The 25293-nt window shown below is 49.0% G+C and overlaps 1 protein-coding gene across 1 annotated transcript in view; it reads left to right on the top strand.

The window, feature by feature from the left end:
- The window catches only part of COP1 (COP1 E3 ubiquitin ligase), a 1876694-nt gene that overhangs the window by 1523486 nt on the left and 327915 nt on the right, over window positions 1-25293 (top strand). The gene's annotated exons all lie outside the window — the stretch shown is intronic.

Here is a 25293-nt window from a genome sequence, read left to right as displayed (position 1 = left end):
TTCAAAATTGTAACGCTGCGAGAAATCCTCCATGTTCCTCAGCTTCAGGACTTGCTGGTGTTGTTAGATCTCCGGGATGCGTATTTCCACATGCCCATCCATCAGAGATACTGGAAATTCTTGAGATTCCTCTTAGGAAACGAGCACTACCAGTTCAAGGTGCTCCCCTTTAGGTTGACCTCCACACCCAGGCTCTTCACCAAGCTGATGGTACTAGTTGTGGTTCACCTCAGGATATCCAGCATTCATGTTTTCCCATACCTGGGTGATCCGAGGGAGATTGGCGGAGCAGATTTCGTCTCATCTCATCAGGTGCAATTTCCCTCAAAATCCACACCAGCGGAGAAATGGAAAGTATTCCGCCTCAGAATTATGCAGATCTTTGAGAAGTCAGGCCCACCCACTGGGGAAAAAGACGTCCAAGCCCAGTCCACGCAAAAAAGCCGGCAGGGACTGCTTGTACCAGCCACCTCATGCGCTTAAGAGCCAGAGAGCAGTGAAATCCTCCATTCAAGGGTTGTAGACGCGACCAACAGCTTTATGGAGTGGATACATTCTTCAATGATCTGCCTGCCCTATCAGCGCCAATCTCAAATCCATCGATGTCAAAGACCCATTCGACGCCGATGGTCAAAGATCCCCCGACTAGGTTTGCACCAAAGTCCTCCAGAATTGATATTCTGTCCTCTTTCCAGGACGTTTTCGACAGGGATGACAACCCTTTTATCTCCCTCGACAATCTGAGGAATTTCAGGAAGAGGAAAGGCGGCTATCTGATCTAGCCCCTGCCCTGCATGACACATATGACTTGGACACCTCTCCTGAGGTTTAATTTTCCCCAAGGAGATCCTCGAGCCCACTCCAGTGTGACATACAGGAAAATGATGGCGAAGGTCACTGATGCCCTAGGTTGGGCTCCCCCTGCCAGTGACATAACGGAATGTGATCTGACAGACATCCTTGACAAGGACACAACAGTTGAACCTGTCCTTCCCTTGCACATGCCATCAAAAATCCACTTGTGGAGCCATAGAAGCCCTCCTGATGGGGTCAACAAGTATTTTTCTTAGAAATACAGACCAGCCGTTTCTGATCTAGAATTCCTTACCAGACATCCAGCAGATGATAGTCTGGTCATACATGCTGCAACTGTTGGCAACAAGGCTAGCACCTATCCCTCTTTACATCCTGACAGGGATGACAAATGGTATGACGCTCTGGCTAAAAGCGTTTTTGCCTCTGGCAGTATGGCACTAAAAACTGTTAATGCTTTGTGTGCCCTCTCCAAATATACACACACATTATGGTCTGTAATAGCTGAGACAGCAGAGCGTATCCCTGCAGGTGAAATGAAGAGAGGCTCCCTTAACCTTGTGGAATATGGGCAAGAAGCCATATTATCTTCCGTCAGGACTCAACACGCCGACTGTGTTGGAAGATCTATGGCGTCAAACTCTGTCATGCGAAGATTTGCCTTTCTGAGAAAATCACAGTTTGCGCAGGATCTCCAAGCAAAACTTCTTGACATGCCTTTTGAGAGTACAAACCTTTTTGGCCAAAAGGCAGATGACAGCCTTGGACAATTACAGGCTTCCAAGGCTGCAGCAAAATCCTTAGCAGCGTCAGTAAGACAGCCTGCTCAATCCTCGACCCAATGGAAGGGCAATCCCTTTCTTTACTACAGTTATGCACAGAAAGGGAAGCAACCCACTGCCCGTCAAGGTCAGAGACGCTTTTCTCGACCTTCCAGAGGTAGACGAGGTAAAGCGCAGACAACTTCCGCGTCTGTCCCTCCAGTGTGGCACCTGCTACAAAACCTCTTTGAGGACTTCTGCCATGCTACACCGGTATGGTGGCATCTTTCACACTATTTGAAAGAATGGTGAGCCAACACTTCAGACAGCCTCTCCGGGTTACTGCCTCCCCTTTATAGCAAAGGAACAGGGGTGGTACTCCCACAATTTTTTGGTCCCAAAGAAAGGACGACGGATGGCTGCTACCCATCTTGGACCAGAGGCTCTTGAAGTACCTCAGGAAGAACAAGTTCAAGATGGTAACCCTTTCGACGATCCTCCAGGCCCTAAAAATTCAGGATTGGTTGGTGTCACTCGACCTACAGGCCGCTTACTTCCATGCGCCAATCCATCCAAAGCACAGGAAGTACGCATGGTTCGTCATTAGCAACACTCACTACCAATTTTGAGTTCTGATTTTCAGGCTTACCTCTGCCTGCAGGGTCTTCGCCAAGCTGTTGGCGGTATTGGCAGCCAGTCTCAGGAAAGGTGGAATTCACTTTTTTACCTGCCTGCGCGATTGGTTAATCATTGCACGGTCTCCAGATCCAGGGGAGGAAGGCGAGCTCAGGGCAAATACGTTTGTCTTGGAAGCCCGAAAACACTGCGCACCACAGGTTTGAATCTTGATCTTGCGCTTAGAAACCATTTGCTGGTATTAAGTGCGTTATAAATGAACAATAAATAAAATAGATCAAGTCCTGGTCAACTCAATTGCACCTGCCACCTCCTTCACAAGCTGGGCATCTCCCTCAATTTGAAGAAGTCTCAGCTGACACCACCTCAAAGGCTCCAATTCATTGAATCAGTCCTGGATTCTCCCTTGCGGAAGCCCCTCTCCCTGCGGATGGGGCTCTGCACATCCTGGAGATAGTCACCAAATTCCAGAACGTCCAATACCTGCCAGCCCTAGACTTCCTACAGTTGCTCTGCCTCATGACCTCCTGCATGTTCCTGGTGTCAAAGTTTGCTTCAAAGGGCCCACAGATCTCAATGGTTGCAGTTCTCTGACAGTATGACAGACTTGATTCCAGTCCCGGATAGAGTTGCTCAGAATCTCCTGCGGTGGACTTGCACAGAGAACTTGATGGCGGGAGAACCATTTTGGCAACTGTGGCCAGAGGTGACCTTAGTGACAGACGCATCTCTGAGAGGCTGGGGAGATCACCCGAACTAGCTAAATGTGAGCAGCTTCTGGTCCCTGACAGAGCCAAAACTTCACATAAATCTATGGGAACTGTGATGAATTGAGGGAATTTGTATCTTCTCCCCAAGTGGGAGCTCCCCCACACCCACCTCCCCCTTGAAGCTAGGGAGGTGAGCCTGCTCCTCGACACCCTCCATTGGGGTAGATAAAGGACCAAGGCCTCATGTTCCTGTGAGGAATTCTCTAAAGCTTTGCTCACAGTGGCCTACATGGGATGCTCTAAAATACCAGAGACTTTTAAACATCAAGACTGAGATGAAGAAAAAAGTAATAGATGTCACTATCACCCAGAAAGAGGACAAGTCCCTTTAAATGGAAGTTTCCAATCTACTATGACGCATTCCTAAGAAAAGTGAATAGCTGATGAGCAACAGGGAGAGAGAGGAATGCATATACAGGCAAAGGATGGCCCAAGCTATGTAACACCTGGAGGAGACGTGAGCCGTGAAGCCCCGGAGTTTCAAGCTCACACTGTACTGAACAGGGAGACGCCAGAGTTACAGTGAATACCCACTGTGAGAAGCTGAATGGACAGGCGCCCCAAAGGAGCTGGCGTTTGACCACCAAGGATCCGTGGTGGCAGCCGTCCCAGAACCTATCGCTGATACCAATGCAAGCACAAAGCAACGAGGTGTCCAGTCACTCAACAGAATACTGGGACGATGCGAGAAAACACAAGAAAGGAAACTCTGGCAAAGGCAAGCTGGCAACAATACGGAGCAAGAGGGAAGCTCCCAGAGAATCCAGAATCCCGAAGGCCTTCTCCTTCACAGTCCGAGATAACGGGGAGTACGGGAATAACAGGAGGCCCAGAGGAATTCATACTGCACAAGAAACTCGTCCCAGTACAATTCACAAGGAAAAGTTCAACCTGAACTGATTAAGTGCTGTGATATAAGAGAAAGAACTATTGAAACTGTGTTTTAAATTTATTTATTTATTTTTTTAAACAATTGAAACTCTTGAGTGAAAGAAAAGAACAGTGCGTAACAATACACTGGGAAAAGAGCAAACTACCCCAGTATTCTATACAAGAAGAGAATAACATAAGAGAGAATATAATGAGCCAGAGCTCAGAGGAACTGTCACGGTGCACATTACACAAAATCAAATAGACCAGAACAAAGTGAACCATAATTGTCCCGAAGAGAAGGCCTACCAACAAAATAATATTTTTCAAGAGTACTTTCAATCTAGTAACCAGCAATACAGATCTTATAAAGGATCCTCTGAGGCTATATGCAAAGAGGAGTGAAAAGCGAATAGCCCACTTGAAGAGTTACAGAGACTGATACAAGAAATAACGAGAGACTATTTGTAGATTATATAATAATAAGGAATCCTAAAACTGGTAACGGAAGCATCCTTAGGAGAAGGGAGCCATTCTCCTGACCTTAGTTATCATAGTGGTAGGATCAGTTTGGTTAGGTTGGACAGCAGACTTATTCCCTTGGTAACGGAAGCATCCTTAGGAGAAGGGAGCCATTCTCCTGACCTTAGTTATCATAGTGGTAGGATCAGTTTGGTTAGGTTGGACAGCAGACTTATTCCCTTGGACATTCACGAATGAATGACGAGCAACGTAGTTACTAACAAATGTGGGTACCACCGATGGTGATAGGGACAGTTAGTCCTTCCTTATCATTTTCCTTCAGTAAAACCATGTGAAACATGTCTGGGTTCTCCTTATTCACCACAAATGGTGTCAAAAGTGGGATGTATAACAGCTGATAGAAGATGGGCCCATAATATTCACAAAGTTTGAGTTCTAAGGCCAAAGCCTCCCACAATAGCCACAGCTAAATCCATAGAGATTGACCTCAAATTACTGAAGAGTTTGAAATACCACCTGGCGACAAACTTTTGAGCCCCACAGGTTTAATATTTACGCCTACCAGAGGAACCTATGTTAGGCTAGCCTCCAAATCTTATCTGACATGGAAATATGTGTTATGTTATGGCAGGAGTTAAAGTTCCTGATTTCTGAGGGGATTTTTAAATTCTCCTACATAATCATGGAAAGGACCTCTATATTGTAAAAGAGAGAGAAAAGGTAGCCCAAGGCGTTCTACAGAACGCAGTTCCCCCACTTCCCCAAGAGGTAGCGATACAAAAAGAGACACTATATAAGCAACAGAGGTTGTATAGGGTCACCCCTCCTGTGCACGGTGGCGATGCAGCTCTAGAGCTAGGCGTTACAGAACAAGGTCTCCCTGTCGGCAATTCACCTCGCCGGCAAAGAGTATATGACGGCAGACATGAGTGGGCGCTTTGCCAGGAAGTCCTTCTAGAGATCTTCGCCCTGTGGGGAACCCTGAAGTGGATCTGTTTGCGTTCAGTTCAACAGGAAGTGTGAAGTTTTCTTCTCAATGGAATTTCCCCAGAGAAGAGCATTGCAAGACGCATTGGTGTTGGACTGGAACGTTCAGCTCCTATATGCGTTCCCACCGATTCTCACTCTTTAAGTGATCAGGAGGTTGAAAAGGTACAGAGCACCCATGATCCTGATTGACCTGGACTGGACCTCGAGGATGTGGTACCCTGACCTTCTGCATATGGCCATCTGTCCTCTTTCCCAGATGCCAGACCAGTGGGGGCTGTTTCTTCACCCGAGCGTACACACGTCAACCTGCACGCTGGCTTCTGAAAGGCTAAGGTACAGGAATTGCTACCTCCCAGAAGACCAGATGGAGGGGTTGGTTTCAGCCAGAAGGCCAGCAAATAAAGCTCTATACTGATGCCATTGGAAAACATATTTTGCAGCTGGTGCAGAGCACCGGATGTGGATCCCATTTTATGTGGCACCTCAAGTGTGTTGTCTTTTCATCTTCATTTGGCAAGGCAGAGCCTTCAGGTCGCCACCGTCGAGGGCTATTTAGCAACGCTTTCTATCTTTAAGCGTACGCGAGAATAAGGGTTGTACATCACAATCCGACTTGCCTAAAGAGGGAGGGCCTTCATGTCTTTCCCTACCCAGCCCACGCCCTCCGATTTGTCTGTGCAGTCTTGGACACTCGCCTGTGCAGGGCCTTCAGACAAGTCCCGGCCTCAGCATTCTTGTACATTCTGGGCTAAAGGCAACGCTGCCCATGAGATCACTTAAGTGGCTTCTCCCGTTGGCTTCTTGCCAATGGTCGCTGTTTCAGGGCCACGCAGGACCCTTTGCAGGTCTCTGACCAGGTGGCTCAGCATCTTGTGTGGTGGGCAATGCGAAAAAACCTGCTGAAAGGTACGTTGTTTCGCCAACCGTGGCACCAGGTGATGGTCGTCAGGGACCCATCTCTGACTGGTTGGCGTGTGCAACTGTCAGAGCAACGGTGAGCAGACTTTGATCTGCCGCAGAGTCTCGGGAACACATCAAGTTGCTGGAGCTGAGGGCGATCAGGCTGGCTGTAGTCGCTTTCATCCCCTCTATGAAATGCAAGACTGTGCTGATCCTGATGGACAACACAGTGACCATGCATTACCTCAATTTCAGGTGGTGTGAGTTTTTGCCTCTGTGCAGAGAAGCGATGCAACTGTGGTTCTGGGCTCTAGAGAACAGTGGCTCATCTGGCTGGACGAGAGAATGTTACAGCAGATGCCATTAGTAGACAGAGTTCCCCCTCCCCCAAGTGGGAACTCTTAAATTCTGGAGGAGAGCTTCTCCTTTTGGTGAACTCCTCAAGTGGACCTCTTTGCTTCCAGTGTCAACAAGAATTGCTAGTTGTTCTGATCCAGGGAATTTCCTTATCTGGGAGCTCTGGGGGATGCGCTGATGGTCAAGTGGACTTTCGACCTCCTTTATGCATTCTTGCTGATCCCTGTCATTCCGCTGTTTTTCAGGAGATTGTGCCCGTTTGCAACCACGATGATCATGATCGCCCCAAACTGTGCCCGGAGAACGTGGTATCCGGAGTTGCTGGACATGTCCATCTGCCCTCCATGGCACCTTCTGAGAAGAGTCAACTTGCTCTCTCAGGTAGGGGTGGGTTCTCCACCTGAACCTCAGCAGCCTGAACCTTCATGCTTGGCTACTGAGAGGCTGAGATACAAGGAGTGGGACTTGTCAGACGATGTCCTCGATGCACTCCTTACAGCTCCAGAGGCCCGCAATGAAATCAATTTTTATGCCTGTACGTGGCATACATTTTCAGTTTGGTGACGGGAGAGGGACCTGGGTCCTTTCTCCTGTCCTCTATCCCCTGTGTTGGATGTTCTGCTATCTTTTGCCCAAGCGGGCCTGTAGATTGGCACTGTAAAGAATTTCCTGCCGGCTATTTCGGTGTTCAAGAGGTCCCTGAAACCGAGGCCATTTTTCACAATCCCCACTGTTATGCAGTGCTTGAATGGTTTGTGTAACCAGTTTCTCCCTGCCAGTGTGCGTGGCCTTTGAATTTGGTTTTAACCTTTTTAATGTGATCTCTGTTTGAGCCCTTTCATGCCTGTTCTATTAGATTGCTCACCATTAAGGTGATTTTCCTGGTTATCATCACCTTTGCCATACATGTGAGTGAGCTTTAAGGATTGTCTGTTTTACCTCCCTATTTAGTTTTTTCCAAAAAGAAGGCGACGTTGCCTTTGAGACCTTCTTTTCTGCCGAAGGTGGTCTCGGATTTCCATCTCTCTCAGAAGATCCATCTTCCTTTATTTTTTCCTCCACCTCACCCTTCAAAGGCAGATGAACGATTTCCTCGTTTTGGACCCTTAACTTCTAAGTCTCTCATACTAGATAGACTAGGAAAGATTACCAGCTTTTTGTTGGTTATGCTGGTGCTGGCAGGGCTGTCCAGGTAGATCATTCTCTGCATCTCAGAATGCTATGATCTGACTGGTAACGATGTGCCTAGGGGTCTCAAAATTCCTTCTACAAGGGGAGTTGCTGTCACTTCTGCTTTGCAGAGAGGAGTCCCAGTTCTGGATTTTTGCGAGGCAACAACGTGAGCGTCCTTGCAAACATTTGCTAAGCATTACTGCTTGGATTCCCTTGTGGGCCAGAATCCCTGTCTTACTAGGGCAGTCCTCCAGAGTTTTCTGGTTTAGGTGGTGGCCTTAGTTCCTTTCTCCTCTATGTTTACGTACCGATCATAGATGGGGGAGGAAACAATTCATTCAAAGAACAAATTACTCGCCTCTCAGTAATGTTCTTTCTGATGGATGTTTCTCTCACGGATTCCTCATTGCCCTCCCTACCTGCCCCTCTTTGTGGTAAGCTAGTAAACCATTGGTTCTTTGGTCTCTCTGCTTCAGCGTGCTTGCTGAAAAGGGTGGAACTGAGGTGCCACTATATTTACTGACCCGGACGTCATGTCCGGCGCAGGGCACTTAAAGGCATCGGACTGAGCTTTCACACAGCCGTGCTGCACCTCCTGGTGGCAGAAACGTTTCTGAAGAACAGCTATGCTGGTATAAGGGATATCATTGATGAGGAATCAGTGGGAGGTACATCCATCAGAAAGAACTTTACCGATAGGTTATTAATTTGTTCTTTGCAAATCTGATGTTACTCCATCTATGATTTTATTTTTTCAAGTGCCAAAATGTAGGTACACAAACTAGTGATATAGCTTTTGTGCATGAGGCATGGCCTTTGGCCGGTATCAGGTAATATTATCCCCATATATATGGTTGCCGTAAATCATATCGCTGGGAAAAGGTTGTGGCGATATTATATGGGTGACCATATATATGGGGACAGGGGCAAAAAAGAAAAAGAAAAAGAAAAAAAAAAGACAAAAAAAAGTTTGGGGGTTGCAGGGGTGTCCCCTGCATGTTCCATGCAATAATGTCGCCACAAAAACGGCCATTTTTCTGCGATATTTTTGCATGGCGAGATTTTTGTGGCAACATTATTACATGGAACCCTTTGGCCACCAGGGAACCGGCTAAGTGGTTACTGTGGGCACTAGACACTTCCTGGCTAACGTCTCGGCTCCTAACTGAAGACACTCTCCTTCCTTATGCATGTCTTTCTTGCAGTATTTGTCAAAGCTAGCTGGGTTGGTCAAGTGATCACTCAAACAGAAGACATACTTTGCTTCTTCTTCCACTTGTTCTGGCTACCAGGCCATGTCACCACTGGAAGCTTAACCCCTATGCAAGACAGTCTAAAATAACAAAATGCTGATCATGTCCTCATCGGATTTGCCAACAAGTTTGACTGTCAAACTTGAGCATGCCGGAAAGCATGAACAGCTCTGAGAGGCATATGTGATTTATTATGGTGGCAGGATGGGTCACTCCAGCACATAATGCTGTGTTGATTGTTGAAGATCTCCTCTGAAGGTATTGAAGCCTACTCTCCTTCTGCTCACTTCTCATGACCAGTTCCCAGTGGATCTCATCTGTCCATCGTAACTGGTGTAACCATGTCACTTGTCACAGGTTGCTTGATGGTGGGTCGCACATTGTTGTGGCCACCACAGTGAAGTGCCTAGCTCATCCTTGAAAGGTGTCAGCAGCATAACGGCAGTTCTTTAGATTAACTTGCCATTTTCAGATATTGAGAGGTTCATTTCCACTGTAAACCTTTCAAGAGTGAATACACAGTACCTCGTGTTGTCATACGGATTTCAAATTACTTTCCTACAACAAATTCCTCATATTCAAAAATAAGGTCGACGTCTCCTGTTACCGTAATTCATTCATTCAGAACTCCACATACACAATCAAGATCCGTTTTCCTATGCTTTTGGAGTATTTTTGTGACACCTTGTTAACTACTCCTGAAATTCTTGCCATGCACTCCAAAGCCATGACAGAGCTGGGGGGCCAGCATTACAGGCAATCTTAAGTCTGGAAAGTGTGACCTGTGTCAGTCCTTTTTGTTGCAGCACAGTGTTTTTGGAATCAGTGAGGGCAACTTCAGATGATTTGGAGGCAGCTCGACATTCTAAGGCACATCATGCTTCTGAAGACATGGAAATCCCATATTTTTCAACTAGATCAGCCCCTTGGTTTGGCTAGCTGCAGTGACTTGTAGGCAGGCCTGACAAAATAAGTAGCAAATAATCTGTGTTTTGTCTTGACAGAAACCTAGAGTCATTCTCACTGCCGTAAGAAATCCCATCATCCAACATCTAAAATGCTCCAGTGGCTCTCCATTGAGCAAAGAATATTGTACACACTGCCTGCTGGTCCACTTGACCCAAATCAACTGAATGATTATAATCTGTCCCAGTTCCTCCAATAGCAACAACAAAAAAGAAAAAAAAAATCCTATCCCCCCACTTAAAATGCTGTTCGCTTTTCTGTCAATATATGTATTTGTTAGTGAAGGAACATTGTACTTTGATCAGATGCACAGTACAAAGGTTCAGAGCAGTTTAATTGCTGAGAGTTTTAAAATAGTGGAGCCATGAAGTAATAGATGGTACATGAAACGGGTGATTGAGGGGGTTGATGGGCACATTAAATGGGTATCAGCTTGGAATCAGCTCTCCCACCTGCGAAACATCAAGCCCTTCTTCCCTCCGGACAGATTCAGATCCACCGTTCAAGCACTGGTCCTATCCCACCTGGATGGGGGCAAAGATGGCCGCCCGCCCGATGTTTGCTGCCCCCTCGGCCGAATCCAGCTTCCAGTAGCCATCCGATTCGCTTACTGGCCTATCTTCATCCCCATTGGCTGCCGGCAGGCGAAGCCGGCCCACTCCATCCAAGGCACACGAAGGCAAGGCTGCTGCCTGTTTCGAGCCTGTTTCCTGCCGTTCCTGCTTCTGCCAGTCCCCCTGAACCTCACAGGAGAGCACCAGCTTGGAGGACTCGCTGCCCCAGGTCCACTAACCATCGCCTTTGAGCCCCTTAGGTCAACGGGTAAGCCCACCAGCAGCATATCATGCTGGCCAACTCCCCCCCATGCGCATAACCCTACCACCTGGCTGTTGCCCTACACTCCTACATCCAAGAACAGCACGTGACAATTGTGTTAATAACTTGTTCTACTCACTCACGGCTACGCACCTCTCCATAGCCATACTGTGATTCAATGCAGCTACAATGCCTGCACCGCGATATGCTACCTGAATGCCCCTTATTGTGCTTAAACACTGCATTTTGCCCTTTCCTGTGATATTGAATCTAGGCAGGCTGACACTGCTATTTGTTGCCTAAACACTGCATTTTTGCCCTTTTTTGTGATACTGAATCTAGGCAGGCTGACACTGCTATTTGTTGCCTAAACACTGCATTTTTGCCCTTTCTTGTGATATTGAATCTAGGCAGGCTGACACTGCTACTTGTTGCCTAAAGACTGCATTTTGCCCTTTTTTGTGATATTGAATCTAGGCAGGTTGACACTGCTATTTGTTACCTAAACACTGCATTTTTGCCCTTTTTTGTGATACTGAATCTAGGCAGGCTGACACTGCTATTTGTTGCCTAAACACTGCATTTTTGCCCTTTCTTGTGATATTGAATCTAGGCAGGCTGACACTGCTACTTGTTGCCTAAAGACTGCATTTTGCCCTTTTTTGTGATATTGAATCTAGGCAGGTTGACACTGCTATTTGTTACCTAAACACTGCATTTTGCCCTTTTTTGTGATATTGAATCTTGGTAGATTGCTACTGCTATTTGTTACCTAAATTCTGCATTTTTCCCCTTTTTTGTGATATTGAATCTAGGCAGGTTGACACTGCTATTTGTTGCCAAACACTGCATTTTGCCCTTTCCTGTGATATTGAATCTAGGCAGGCTGACACTGCTATTTGTTGCCTAAACACTGCATTTTGCCCTTTTTTGTGATACTGAATCTAGGCAGGCTTTTTTGTGATATTGAATCTAGGCAGGTTGACACTGCTATTTGTTGCCAAACACTGCATTTTGCCCTTTCCTGTGATATTGAATCTAGGCAGGCTGACACTGCTATTTGTTGCCTAAACACTGCATTTTGCCCTTTTTTGTGATACTGAATCTAGGCAGGCTGACACTGCTATTTGTTGCCTAAACACTGCATTTTGCCTTTTTTTGTGATACTGAATCTAGGCAGGCTGACACTGCTATTTTGCTATGTGCTCTCTTCCCGTCTTCACCTGCTTAATTAGCACGCTACTCACATTTATAATCTCACCACACCCTTCGACCTTAAAGCACCCCCACCACGACCAAATCAGCCCGCACCATCGATTACACCCATCGGACCCCCTGCCCAAGCCTTCACACACCCCAACTAACACAACACTAATGATACCTAACCTCAACCTCAGATTAGACAGACTCCGAGCCCGCACCATCCCTATCCACCACTATGCCACACCTACACACATACCACTTAGAAACAGCAGACTCAGCTCACGCACCCATAAAGTGCACACACTCCACATCCATGATAACTCATCCATATGCCACAAATTTAAACACACACTCACCACACCGAGCAGTAACCCCTACTCGCAATATACCACTGTACCTAAAGCAGACACCCACACCATACCTTCAAAAATCTCTTACCCTTGCCCAACGCCTTACAAATGCGCCTTAATTAACGTACGATCACTCAATGCCCACGCATTAGAAGTAAATGACCTAATAACTACCCAAAACCTAGACTTACTCGCTATCACAGAGACATGGCTTAACGAAGCCTCAGGCCCAGCCATTTCACTAGCCCTACCACAAGGGTATGCCATCCTTAGACAAGACAGGATAGCCAGAACAGGAGGGGGGGTAGCCATTATTCACAAAGAAACCCTCTCCATCAGAGCCATACCCCACCAAGAGGAAGATAATATAGACATCCTATCAGTCAAACTAGCACTCTCTCCAAACAGCACAATAAATATTCACACCATATACCGTCCACCCGGCCCAACCGCTAATTTCATAGGTCAAGTCAACCACCTCCTAAGAAACAACTTTAAAAAATCCACTAAATCACTACTCATAGGTGACCTTAACTTAGGATTCAACGACTCCAAGGACAAAACTGCTATCTCTCTAGCCAAGGACCTCCAAGACCTAGGCTTCACTCAAAAGAGCACCTCACCTACTCATATTAAAGGACGCATCCTAGATTGGATCGTAGACCACAACTGTAACACAGCCATCACCTCCAATACTAGCCTCCCATGGACAGACCACAACCTTCTCCTATTTGACATCCCTATCTTAATAAGCACTAAAGTGCTTACCAAAGCGCCGGCGACCGCAGCGAGAAGCGCTAAAAAACTCACTGCAGACAATATCAGTGCACTCCTCAATCTACCCTGCCTAGCGCCCCCATTCTCCGATGACCCCAACATCCTCGCAGAAATATTCAAAGACACCATCACAATGGCTGTCAACACTGCTGCCCCACTAGAAATCAAAAAAGAAAAAAAATCCTTCCATTCCAATTCCTGGTTCACTCAGGAACTCCAGACCATGCGCAAAGACAAACGTCTAGCCCTAAAAAATTGGCAGCTTAACCCATGCGATACCACTAAAGCTAACTTCAAATCCATAGCAAAAAAATACAAAGACGCAATCTTCCGTGCTAAATCAGAAACTTACAACAACCGCATCTCCAATGCCAACTCCCACTCCAAAGAACTTTTCAATATATTCAAAGAGCTAACCGTACCACCTACATGCCCTGATGAGATCGTCAAAGACGAGGCATGGTGTACAGGCATCCAATCAGCCATGCTTACAAAAATAAACCTCCTCCAAAACAAAATATCCCACCACTTCAAAACCTTACCCAAACAAAGTGAACATGCACAGACAAAACCTCATATAACAGTAAGAAACGTGCCCAAATTTGCATTTACCGAAATTTCAGAAACCGAGGTCACTGACATTCTCAGACACATCAAACCATCACAATGTAAGGGTGATGTATGCCCCCCAAAAATCATCAAAGATTGCGCAGAACCTCTCGCCCCCCTTATCACAGCCTTCATCAATGCATCTTTCAAAACGGGCATAGTCCCAGACAGCCTTAAGGAGGCCTGGGTCCGCCCTCTCTTAAAAAAACCGACCCTAGACCCTGCCAACCCTAACAACTACCGACCCATAACCACAGTCCCCTTCCTCTTGAAACTACTTGACAAGGCCGCACACAAACAGATTCAACTATACCTCGAACTGAACTCAATCCTGGGTAAAAGGCAATCCGGATTCCGCAAGGGACACGGTACTGAAACTGCCCTTCTAGATTTAAAAAATGAAATCACCCACATCCTAGACAAAGGCAAGCCCGCCCTCCTCCTCCTCCTTGACCTTTCAGCGGCGTTCGATCTGGTAGACCACACTACGCTTACCAGCCACCTGACACACGCAGCACACTTCTCAAAGGACGCAGCATCCTGGGTAACATCATTCTTAGAGGGAAGAGCGATGAAAGTGTTCTCCAACATAGCACATGCTGCACCCTCCATCATCCAATGTGGGGTACCACAAGGTTCCTGCACTGCCCCCACGCTCTATAACCTCTTTACCAAACCGTTATTTGATAAACTAGACGCGCTAGGGATCACGTACACAAACTACGCCGACGACATGCAGGTTCTCCTCCCCCTGACAGGGAACTATCACCTAGACGCCTCTACACTACAGCAAATCTACTCTACCATACAAGCATGGATGGCCACTAACGGCCTCTGCTTGAATGGGGACAAGACCGAAATCCTCATTCTAGGACAGAAATCCACCCTCTCCAACCTCAACCCACTGTACATCAATTTCAACATAGACAATTGTACTATCCCTGTCCTATCCTCAGTCAAAACACTGGGGGTTCACATAGACGCAACACTATCCATGGACAAACAAGTCAGCGCCATAGTCTCGGCCTCAGCACTTACTACGAAACTCATTAACGCAATAAAACCATTCCTAACTAAGGATAGCTGCCTCTCCATCGCCCGAGCAACTATAGGAGCTAAGCTAGACTATTGTAACGCTCTCCTAGCCGGAACCTCGCAAAAAAACTTATCTAGGCTCCAAACTACTCAAAACAACGCTCTCAGAGCAGCCCTCAGCATACCAAAAAGTGAACACATCACACAAGCCAGAATAGCAGCTCATTGGCTCCCAGTCAAAGACCGCATCTCCTTCAAAATTCTCACAACCACCCACAAATGTATCAACCTCACAGCTCCCTCTTACTTATCTGACACGATAGGTAGATATCAATCCACAAGACCTAGAAGAGCACAATACACGAACCAACTTGCAATACCTCGCATCAACAGAACAAAAGCAGGAGGTATAGGCTTCCCCTTCCTCGCACCCAAACTCTGGAATTCCCTTCCTACTGACCTTAGAGCTGACACATCTCTTTTCTCATTCCGAAAAAAGCTCAAAACTGCCCTGTTCAACTGAACCCGTTTTCATGTACTCCTGCTGCACTTGCATATCTGTAAAAAAGTATATCTACATGAACTGAATGTAACTAAGTAAGCAACACTGTAACTAGCGCCACAATGCCTACGGTCTGATGTGCGCTCAACAAATGTGAATAAATAAATAAATAAATGCACTCCTCTGAGGCCTCCCATCATCCTCCCTGGTGCCACTAAGAAGTGTCCTACACGCAGCCGCACACCTCATCAAGGGTCTACAAAGATATGGCCACATCACCCCCGGCCCTTCATCGACCTTCACTGGCTCCCACTGCATGCGCAAATCAACTTCAAGTCTTGCTGCATGATCTATAAGGCAGTTGCCCTCAAGTCACGCAGTTACCTCGCAATGAAACTCCACTTCAACGGATTGTTTTTATCCAATAGATTCCTCATCATGATAGATAGCCATCATCCAGCTCTGCTGTTTGGAAACCTTTCGACACGGGACGTAGTGGACCTCGACTTGGCTGTCGATCGTCGATCCGTCTTGTCTGGCTCTTGATCGTTGGCTCCGGAAGTAACGTCAGGCATCGTATATATGGCACGTCACTATGCCCCATGCTTCAGTTCCTTTTTCCGCACGCTTTCACGCTGCATTGGGAGCACAACTTAAGTTTACTCAACATTGTTTTTGTACTGGTTGTACGTTGTTCGTCATAAACCTCTCTGCAATGTCATCTCACAGGGTTTCGGGCTTCAAGGGTTGCCGTGATTGTGAGGCCAAAATGTCTATGACCGACCCCCATAATGTCTGTCTATGGTATCTAGGTATTAGTCACGACACAGAGGCCTGCCCATCATGTGCAAAGATGCAGCCGAAATTCCTATGTAAGAGGGCCAGGAAACTGGCCTTGGGCCGACCATGTGCCAAGTCTCCGGTGCCGGCGGTCGTCTGGTCTTCGGAGGCCGAGACTGAGGAGCCCACTCCCAACAAGGGAAAGGAACAACATCGCAAGAAAACCAAGAAACTGTCCCGTTCCAGGAGCCATTCCTTGTCTTCCTCGCAGAAGAAGCAGCACCAACACCAGCTCGTCGGAATGATGTAAGCCCTTGGCGGGGCCGACCACTCGGGAAGAGTGGGAATGTTTTAAAACATCAATGTTAGTAATGTTTAAGAGGCAAGCTACTGTAGGTGTGGCTCCGGCCCCCAACCAGCAAACCTTGGCGGCAAAAGCGGCGCTCGGTGCTCCTGACCCCAAGCCAGCCACTCTGTCGACATAGTCAGTGTCAAAAACGTGTTTGGGCGTTACACCTAGCAGGCGTAAGTCGTCAGAGGGCCATAAGGCTGAGGCTCATGACAACTATAGGTTATCCGAGCGTCCCTTGGTGCCAAAAGAACCTTCGCCATCAAAAGCTTCGGCTTCAAAACCTATTCTCAAGCCCTCAGCGCTGACAGTCGGCAACGGTTCATTTGTGCCACTGTCAAGATCGCGTTTCTTCGATTCGATGCATTCCATATTTGTCGTCGATGAACCCGAGGACTCAGTCAACCCCCGTCTACACGGGAGCCGGCAGCGTTGATTTTACTTCGGTGACCAAGATGATTTATTGGCCCTATCTGACACCCTGGGGTTGAAGGCGTCCACTACCCCTCTTCAGGGGTATGAGTTTATGGACATTTTGGTCGATGGTACTACAGTCGAGCATAACATGCCTTTCAGCCCAGCCTTTGTGGCCCCTTTGGCCTCCTTATGGCAGCACGCTTGTACCATTCCCTCTGTGAATGCCAATTTTACAGAGAAATATAAGCTGGCAAGAGGAGACCTTTCTTTCCTCACCACAGATACCCTTCCCCGAAAGGGTTGGTTGTACATGCTGCCACTATTTCCACCAGACCTGCAGCATCCACCTCTAATCTGCTTATGGACAGAGAGGGGAATAAATCGGACGCATTGGCCAGAAAGGTGTTGACCTCTGATAACATGGTGCTCAAATCCACTAATATAGCATGTGGATTCGCCAAGTACTCTTTTGGCTTATGGAAAGCTGTAGAACATGCTGCTGAATACGTCCCTGAGGGTGTCATGCTGGATGGAATTTTACATCTGGTTGGGGATGGGAAGGAGGTAGCCAAGCAATCATTACATTTGTGTCTGGACGTAGCAGACTGCGTTGGCAGAGCAATGGGTTCAGCAGTCGTATTGAGACTCTAAGACTACCTAAAAACCTCTGGCTTCTCTCCAAATGATCAAAACAGGTTGCTGGGCATACCCTTCTAAGGTGACATGCTTTTCAGGCAGAAAGCAGACGGATCCTTAGAGAATTCAAGGAATCAACGTTTGCTGCTAAATCATTGGGCCTAGCGGCACAGCCGGCTAAACCTGCCTTCAGCTTCACCTCCAGGGGCAGAGGCTATAGACGTTATGTGCCCTAAGGCAGGAAGGCGCAGCTGCCGCAAGCCAGGCAAGAGCAGAGTCGCTTCTCGCCAACACCAATTCAGAAGCTCCAGTTCATCGAAGCAGTCCTAAACACTCGGGTGGGAATGGCTTTTCCTCCCAAGGAGAGAGTCAGCAACATAGCCCAGATGGTGCATTTGTTTAAGAACCATGGCACTCTTCCAGCGGCTTCCTTCCTCCGCCTCTTGGGTCTCATGGCCGCCTGTATTTTTCTAGTACCAGAGGCCAGGCTGCATATGAGATCCCTCCAGTGGCTTCGGAGGGACCAGTGGTCTCAGTATCTGGGAGCTCTCAGTGATCGCCTTTCATTGTCCATCTAAGTAGTCCGCGAACTCGGCTAGTGGAACATGCACAGCAATCTATTGGCGGTGGAACCAGTCTGGCCTCTTTGGCCCCAGGCCCGAGTGGTCACAGATGGGTCCGTGAAGGGTTGTGTCCCCACTGCAAGCATTTGCAGGTGAGTGGCCTCTGGTCTCCATCAGTAGCCAAGTGGCATATCAACAGGCTGGAGTTGAAGGCTATCAGGTTAGTCCTGAGGGCCTTTGCCCCATCTCCGAGGGAAGCATGTCCTCGTTCTGACGGACACCACAGTGGCCATGCACTACCTCAACAAGTATGGTGGTGTGCACTCCCGCCCACTCTGTACAGAGGCAATTCAACTATGGTTCTGGTTGCGAGAGAACCAAATCTCGGTCTCAGCAGTTCCTCTGGCGGGGACAAGAACACCTTGGGGGATACTCTGAGCAGGCAGAGCTCGGTCTCAAAGTGTGCCAGGAAGTCCATGAGGAGGTCTTTGCTGTGTGGGGCCCCGGCAGTGGATCTGTTCACCGCGGAGTCCTACAGGAAGTGCAAACAGTTTTGCTCAAGGGAATTCCTAGCAAACTGGGCACTGGGGGACACGTTTCTGGTGGATTGGATCTTCCCTCTCCACTATGCCTTCCCCCCAAGTTCCCATCATCCCTTGGGTTCTCGGGAGGTTGAAGAGATTTCGAGCGACCATGATCTTGATCGCCCCGGATTGGGCGAGGAGAATGTGGTACTCAGATCTCCTGGATCTGACCATCTGTCCGCCTCACCGGTTGCCTCGTCGTCCGAATCTCCTAACCCAGTTGGAGGGTAGAATGTTCCACCCGACCCCGGATTCCTTCAACCTACATGCGTGGCTCTTGATAGGATGAGGTCTGATGACTGGGGCCTTCCAGAGGAGGTACTAGAGGTATTGCTGGCTGCACGCAGACCTTACGCGTGCAGGTGGAGAAGTTTTGAGGCGTGGTGCAGGGAATGCGAGACTGACCCTATCTCTTGCCCCACCACCACTGTGATGGCGTTCCTTCTGTCACTGGCCTCTTCAGGCTTTCAGGTTGCCACAGTCAAAGGGTGTTTGGCGGCCCTGACCGTGTTCAAGAGGTCCCCAGGCCAAGGTTACTTTTTTACTATTCCCGTCATGGCCCAGTTCCAGAAGGGCCTCCTCAACAATTTTCCTCCAACCCCATTTGTTGTCCCAGATTGGGACCTTAATCTGGTTTTAACGTATTTGATAGCGGCTCCATTTGAGTTTATGCATTCATGTTCTTTGCTGCCGTTGTTGCTTAAAACCCCATTTTTGGTCACAATCACACCTGCCAGGAGGGTTAGCGAGCTGCAATCCTTGTGCTGCAAACCTCCCTTTCTGAAGTACTTTAATGAGAAAATCTCTCTTAAGGTCATAGCCGGATTCCTTCCTAAGGTGGTTTCAGAATGTCATCTGTACCAGTCTATTGATTTACCTGTCTTTTAACCTCATCCACTTCCCTCAAAAGAGGAAGAGCGGTTCCACCGCCTTGACGCCAAGTGGGCGTTAAGCTTCTATGTTGCTCGCACATATGAGTTTAGGAACTTAGTTGCCCATTCCTTGTCTAGAAAAAGTCTTGCCATCACTAAACAAACCTCTGTCACGTTGGATTATTTTGTGCATATCAGAGTGTTACCAATCAGCAGGCAAGCAGCTTCCAGTGGGCATCAGAGCCCACGCGACCAAAGGGGTCTCAGCCTCGTCTACAACCTTCCAGAGGGGGGTTCTTCTTCGGGATATATGCCGGGCGGCCACTTGGTCATCCTTGCACAATTTCACAAAGCATTATGCCTTGGATGTTGCTCGGGGAGCTGATGCAAGGTTTAGTAAGGCAGTTCTACTGAATTTACTAGTGTGAATCTTTGTGCCCTCAATTATCCCAACTGCTTGGGGAGTCTATCATGATGAGGAATCTGGGAGAAAAGCAATCCACTGAAGGAGAAATTACTCACCATAATGACCTTTCTATGGATTCTTCTGCCGCAGATTCCTCATTGACCCTCCCATCCAGCCCTGCTCAGAAAGTTCTGTGGGTTGTCGCTTCTGTCCAAACGAGATGGCATCTGGTGATGGCTCTGGGATGATCGCTTCTGTCTCATTGTTAAAATGTAAAAAAAAATATATATATATTTTCAATCGTTGTAGGGTATCACCCTGTTGGTCTGTATCCTTTTAACGGCTGTTTATTTATGACTGTATAAACTCCTCCTGTGGTTTTTCCTTCTGCAGCATTCAAACTGGGGTTTGGGCGTGAGGAACTGAAGCATGGGGTGTAGTGACGTGCCATATATACGACGCCTGATGTCACTTCTTGATCAAGACTGATCAACGATTGATGCCTGAGTCGAGGTCCACTACGCCCCCTGTTGAAATGTTTCCAAACGGCAGAGCTGGATGATGGATATCTATCATGATGAGGAATCTGCGGGAGAAGAATCCATAGAAAGATCATTACAGTGAGTCATTTCTCCATCTCCGCCAGACAGCGCACCACCAGAAGCCTGGACACATACAGACTTGAAATCTGCTGCTTGCAACTTGTTAGAGCGCTGGTTGGGGGGCCACTTAAGACATTACCGCATGAGATCTGCATTCCAAAAGAGATGGCTGCTCTTCCCGGATGAACCTCCCCCACACCCATGCATACAATTAGTTACTACTAAAGAAGGCCTGGGGATCTCCAAACTATATATGTCAGTGCAGACTCATTCCCCCACAATGAACCAGGTTAAGGACAAATGGGACAAATGGGAGAGGGATCCGCAGATGCCTATTGGAGACAAGAAATGGGTCACTCAATGGTGGACTACGTTTAATTCAATTTAAGATACTAAATAGACTACACTACACACCAGCTAGAATAGCAAAATTTGCAGCGGATGGCCCAAACGAATGTCCCAAATGCAGGACACCTCAGGCAGGATCCTTCCATATGTTCTGGGAATGTCTGGTGGTGGTGGGGTTCTGGAGAGTGGTGGCGGAGATGTTGGAAGGAATCACAAAGGTTCCCCCTGATCTAACACCTCAGAAATACTTGTTTGGGGACATTGGCAAGTGCTCCGAAAAAAACCAGAAGATTATTCAACATCTCATGTGCGGTGGCTTAGAAATGCATCTTACAAACATGGAAAAGCTCTACGCCACCGAGCATGAACCACTTTCTTCCTGAACTGACGCATATTAACGAATCTGAAGAACAATTTGTCCTGACCCAACCTGTGACAAGTAGACCCAAGGACATCTGGGGCCCCTTTAGAATGTACCTGTGTGATGTGATCTCTGATGATGACGAGTCTCTTTAACATGTTATTGTGGCAACCAACCATGAAATGTATCCTTGTATATTATGTAAGGTTCGATGTGGAGTAGTGCTTTGTAGCTTTTTTGACCACTAATAAAAAGAATTAAAAAAAAAAAGAAATCTGCTGCCTGCAAAAGTAACAGACCAGAAAACAAGCCGCCTCTGCATGTGCCCCAAGACTGTGGAACTTCCTCCCCGTCGGGATCAGACTCGCCCCCGCGATTCAGTTAAGAACTCAAGACCCACCTCTTCAAGGAGTCTCTCCTCTGCAACACCTAGGCCATCAGGTCACCCTTCCCGCCACCTGACTCGCATGATGCCGACCGCCCTCGCCTATCCACAACCTGGTACAGCTGTACCCCTCCTCTGCCTCCCTCTGTATCCTACCCCAGTGTATCTGTTCTGTTGTTACCACTGAAACGCACTCAGTTATGCATCTGGAATATTGTACTTCTCTCTAAAGCACTCCATTATATATCTGTGTTGGTGTATATCTCTATAAAGCGCTTTGTTGCTTCTCAAAGCTAGGTCTGCGCTCAATAAATACCATAATAATAATAAATGGGGATGTCATAGACCAACATGGCTATATGCAAATGTCTGCTGTTGAGTTACCGGTTTGGAATCAAGTATGAGGAGTCATGTCGTAGCACATCCCAGCTGCTACTTCCATCAATAGGTGGTTTTAGGGCAGTCTTGAAAGCAGACAGTGAAGGCACACCCTTCGAGTTCAGGGAGATAAGGAATTCCAGTTTTGGGAAGCCAGGCTGGAGAAAGAGCGGAAATTGGAGGCAGTGCACGGTAAGGGGGACTGTAAGTTTGAGAAGGACATGTTCTCCAGCATGGGGTCTGGCATGGATTCACATGCTCATGAATATTTCCCGTCGTCAGGCCGGGAATCCTCGGTAAAGGAAAAATCAGTATCAGTTTTGTTTCTGATCTGTCTTTCTTAGTAGTAACCAATCACTGATCTCTGGGTCATACTGCCCCCAGCCAATGACTGCCTTCTACCTAAGCCCCTCCCCTGGCAGCCATCCTCAGATTTTTACAGCACGTTCAAGTGTTGGGTGTCCTTGTGTGTTAGCTCTCGAGCTTTTACTGCGTTTTCGCGCTTTTCAGGAGATTTTTTCGGTTAATCGAGCCTCAAGCTCCACCGTTTCTACTTCCGATAATGGGGACCCGTTTCAGAATTTTTCTACGCCCCTCAAGGGTGAAGTTTTCATCGAGTTACGCTTCTTGGAGGATTCCAGAAGATCTGTGGCCTACCTCAACGGGCATGGCCCAGGACAAGGGAAGCTTGTCGCCCGGATCCAAGCTGTTCAGGAGCTGCCCAGGATGCGGATTGCAAAATGTTTTCAAGGAGGACGAGCACTCGAGATGTTGCTACTGCCTTCATGAGGACAAGACGCACGTGGAGAAGGACTGTGCGTTCTGCAAGAACCTGTCGGAACGGACCAAGCAAGATCGTTGTTCCCGCCTCGCCGCCTGGCTGGAGAAGGGCACAGCAGGTGAGAAGGGGAAGAAAAAGTCTGAGCGGTCTTCTAAGTCCTGTGAGCGCGCCCCGGCGACGGTGGCCCAACAGAAGGCCAAGCACCGCGAGTCCGCGGGCACCGGGAGCGCCAAAAGGTCGGGCTCCTCGGCTGCCAGGCAGGGTGCGACTTCCCCGGCACGATCAACCACGAGCCAGCGCTCTGGTTCGGGGAAGAGGAAGTCCGAGAACCTGGGTAAGCTTCTGGAGAAGCCCTGGTCGATCTCGAAGGGAGCCGAGGGGGAACGATGCGATGACCCTCCTCCCAAAGCGAAGGCCCAGGACGCACCTAAGGTCGTGAGGGCATTGATCCACTCGGCAAAGGCCTCTATCGAGGTTGTCGCAGTGGCCCTGGCAAAGCCGGCAGAGGCTACGCCAGTGGAGGCGGCCTCGGGGGCCCAGAGTTTCCCTGCCTCCGCGGAGGGAATCCTCTTTCCAGACCATCGTTAAGACCCCCGTGAAGACCCCGGCGGAAAAAGAGGGGGGGGGGTGGTGGTCATTACGGACTCGGATTCAGCCTCCGAAGAGGATCCGGTGGAAGCCTTGAAAGGCCTCAACGAAAGGTTCATAGGCCTCAACGAGTGGTTCGAGAAGGTTCGATCCCAGGGGACGGTCCCCGCTGATGTGATCGAAGATGGCGACGACGAGGGCCCAGTGGAGCAGCCATCCCGTCCGTCGCAGCCATTACCCGAGCCCAGGATAGCTCGGCAGCCATTTTGTTGGCGATCCAATCCTTAAGTACTGAGATAAGGACGAGGTTACCACGGACCCCGACGGAGGATCCAGAACCGGGCCCGTCGGAAAGCCCTCCGAACAAGGGGAGGAGAGTCCACCCCGCTCCGCCCTTCGTGCACGCGAGGCCTGTGGACCCCGCATCCCCCTCGCCGGACCCTCGGGAGGATACGGCGACGGATACGGGGACGGACGACGACGACGGCGGCGATGACACAACGGACATCCTGTCATCACCCCCCCAGCCCGCTCGGCCTCTCTGCCCGACGAAATTGGCTCTTTTCACGCCATGATAGCCAGGGCATCCGAGCTCTTCCAGCTCTGCCCTGAGGAACAGAAAAAGGAAGGTTTCCTTTACCAACGTCGAGAGGCCAAGAGAAAGACGGTCCTCGCGGTGCCGTTGCTCGACGACATCTGGGACGAGGGGCTGGCTATCCTCAAGAACCCTTCCACGACACCCGCCAAGAGGGACAGGTACGAGAAGAAGTACCGGGTCCCTGATGCCGCCCCCTTGTGCCTCAGGGCCCAGCCCACGCCGGACTCTGTCGTCTCGGCAGCGGCCAAGAAGAAAGCAGCGGGTGCGGCGGCTTCAACTTCCACTTCCCCGCCGGACAGCGAGGGCAAGAAGTTGGACTCCATGGGACGACGAGTCATCTCGTCGGCGGCGATGACGATTAAGGCGGCCAATGCTTTAGCGATTGTGGCCCGTTACAACAGGGAGCTTTGGTTCAAGATAGCTCCTCAGCTAGACTTCCTACCGGATGACAAGAGGGCGGAGGCCCTACAGATTCTGCAGGAAGGAGAGGTGGCGTCGGATCACGCCATAACGGTGGCAATGGACATTGCCGATACCGGATTTTGCCAACTGGGCAACAGGGTTTGCCTCCGACGATGAGGATGGCTCAAGGCGACGGACTTTCGCCAGGACGTCCAGACCAGAGTGTTGGACATGCCGTTCGACGGCAACAACCTTTTTGGAAAGACGGTGGATGAGTCCCTCCAGGCCATCAAGACAGACACGGAAACAGCCTGTGCCCTAGGAGTCCTTCAGCAACGGCGGCCCTTTCGGAACTCTGGAGGCAGACAGGGAGCCTCCAAGGGATCCAGCGACGGCTCTTCTACTTACCGCCAGGCGGCCCGCTCCTCCTCCCCGGAGGCCTACAGAGGTCGTGGCAAGCAAGGAGGGTCTTGCCGCCGTCGTCAAGGAGGCCAAGGCGGCAAGGCCTCTTCCAAGCAGGACTGAACCGGCCATAGCGTCGGGCCCCCACCGAAGCACCCCGGTGGGAGGCCAGCTGACGAAGTTTATCAGTGTGTGGGAGTCCATCTCCACCGACCGTTGGGTGCTGGACACCCTGGCCCACGGACACTCGCTGAAATTTCAAAAGAAGTGTCCTCGCATTCCTCCCGTGGCCAGGAAGGAGAATCACATCCCTCAACTGCTGTTGGAGGTAAGGGCGATGCTCAAGAAGGGTGCCATCGAGCTCGTCCCCAAGAGGCTCCGGGGCTCCGGAGTATACTCAAGGTACTTCCTCGTCAGAAAGAAGACAGGCGGTTGGCGCCCCATCCTGGACCTGCGTCTGTTGAACAGGTACATCAAGGCACAGAAATTCAGGATGGTCACCCTCCAGCACGTGCTGGGTCAGCTGGAGGAGGGCGACTTCCTATCGTCACTGGACCTGGAGGATGCTTACTTCCAC

Source organism: Ambystoma mexicanum, chromosome 1q, assembly GCF_040938575.1.
Source record: "Ambystoma mexicanum isolate Mex_15411 chromosome 1q, UKY_AmexF1_1, whole genome shotgun sequence".
Taxonomy (NCBI): Eukaryota; Metazoa; Chordata; class Amphibia; order Caudata; family Ambystomatidae; genus Ambystoma; species Ambystoma mexicanum.
This window is presented reverse-complemented; position numbering and strand designations above follow the sequence as displayed.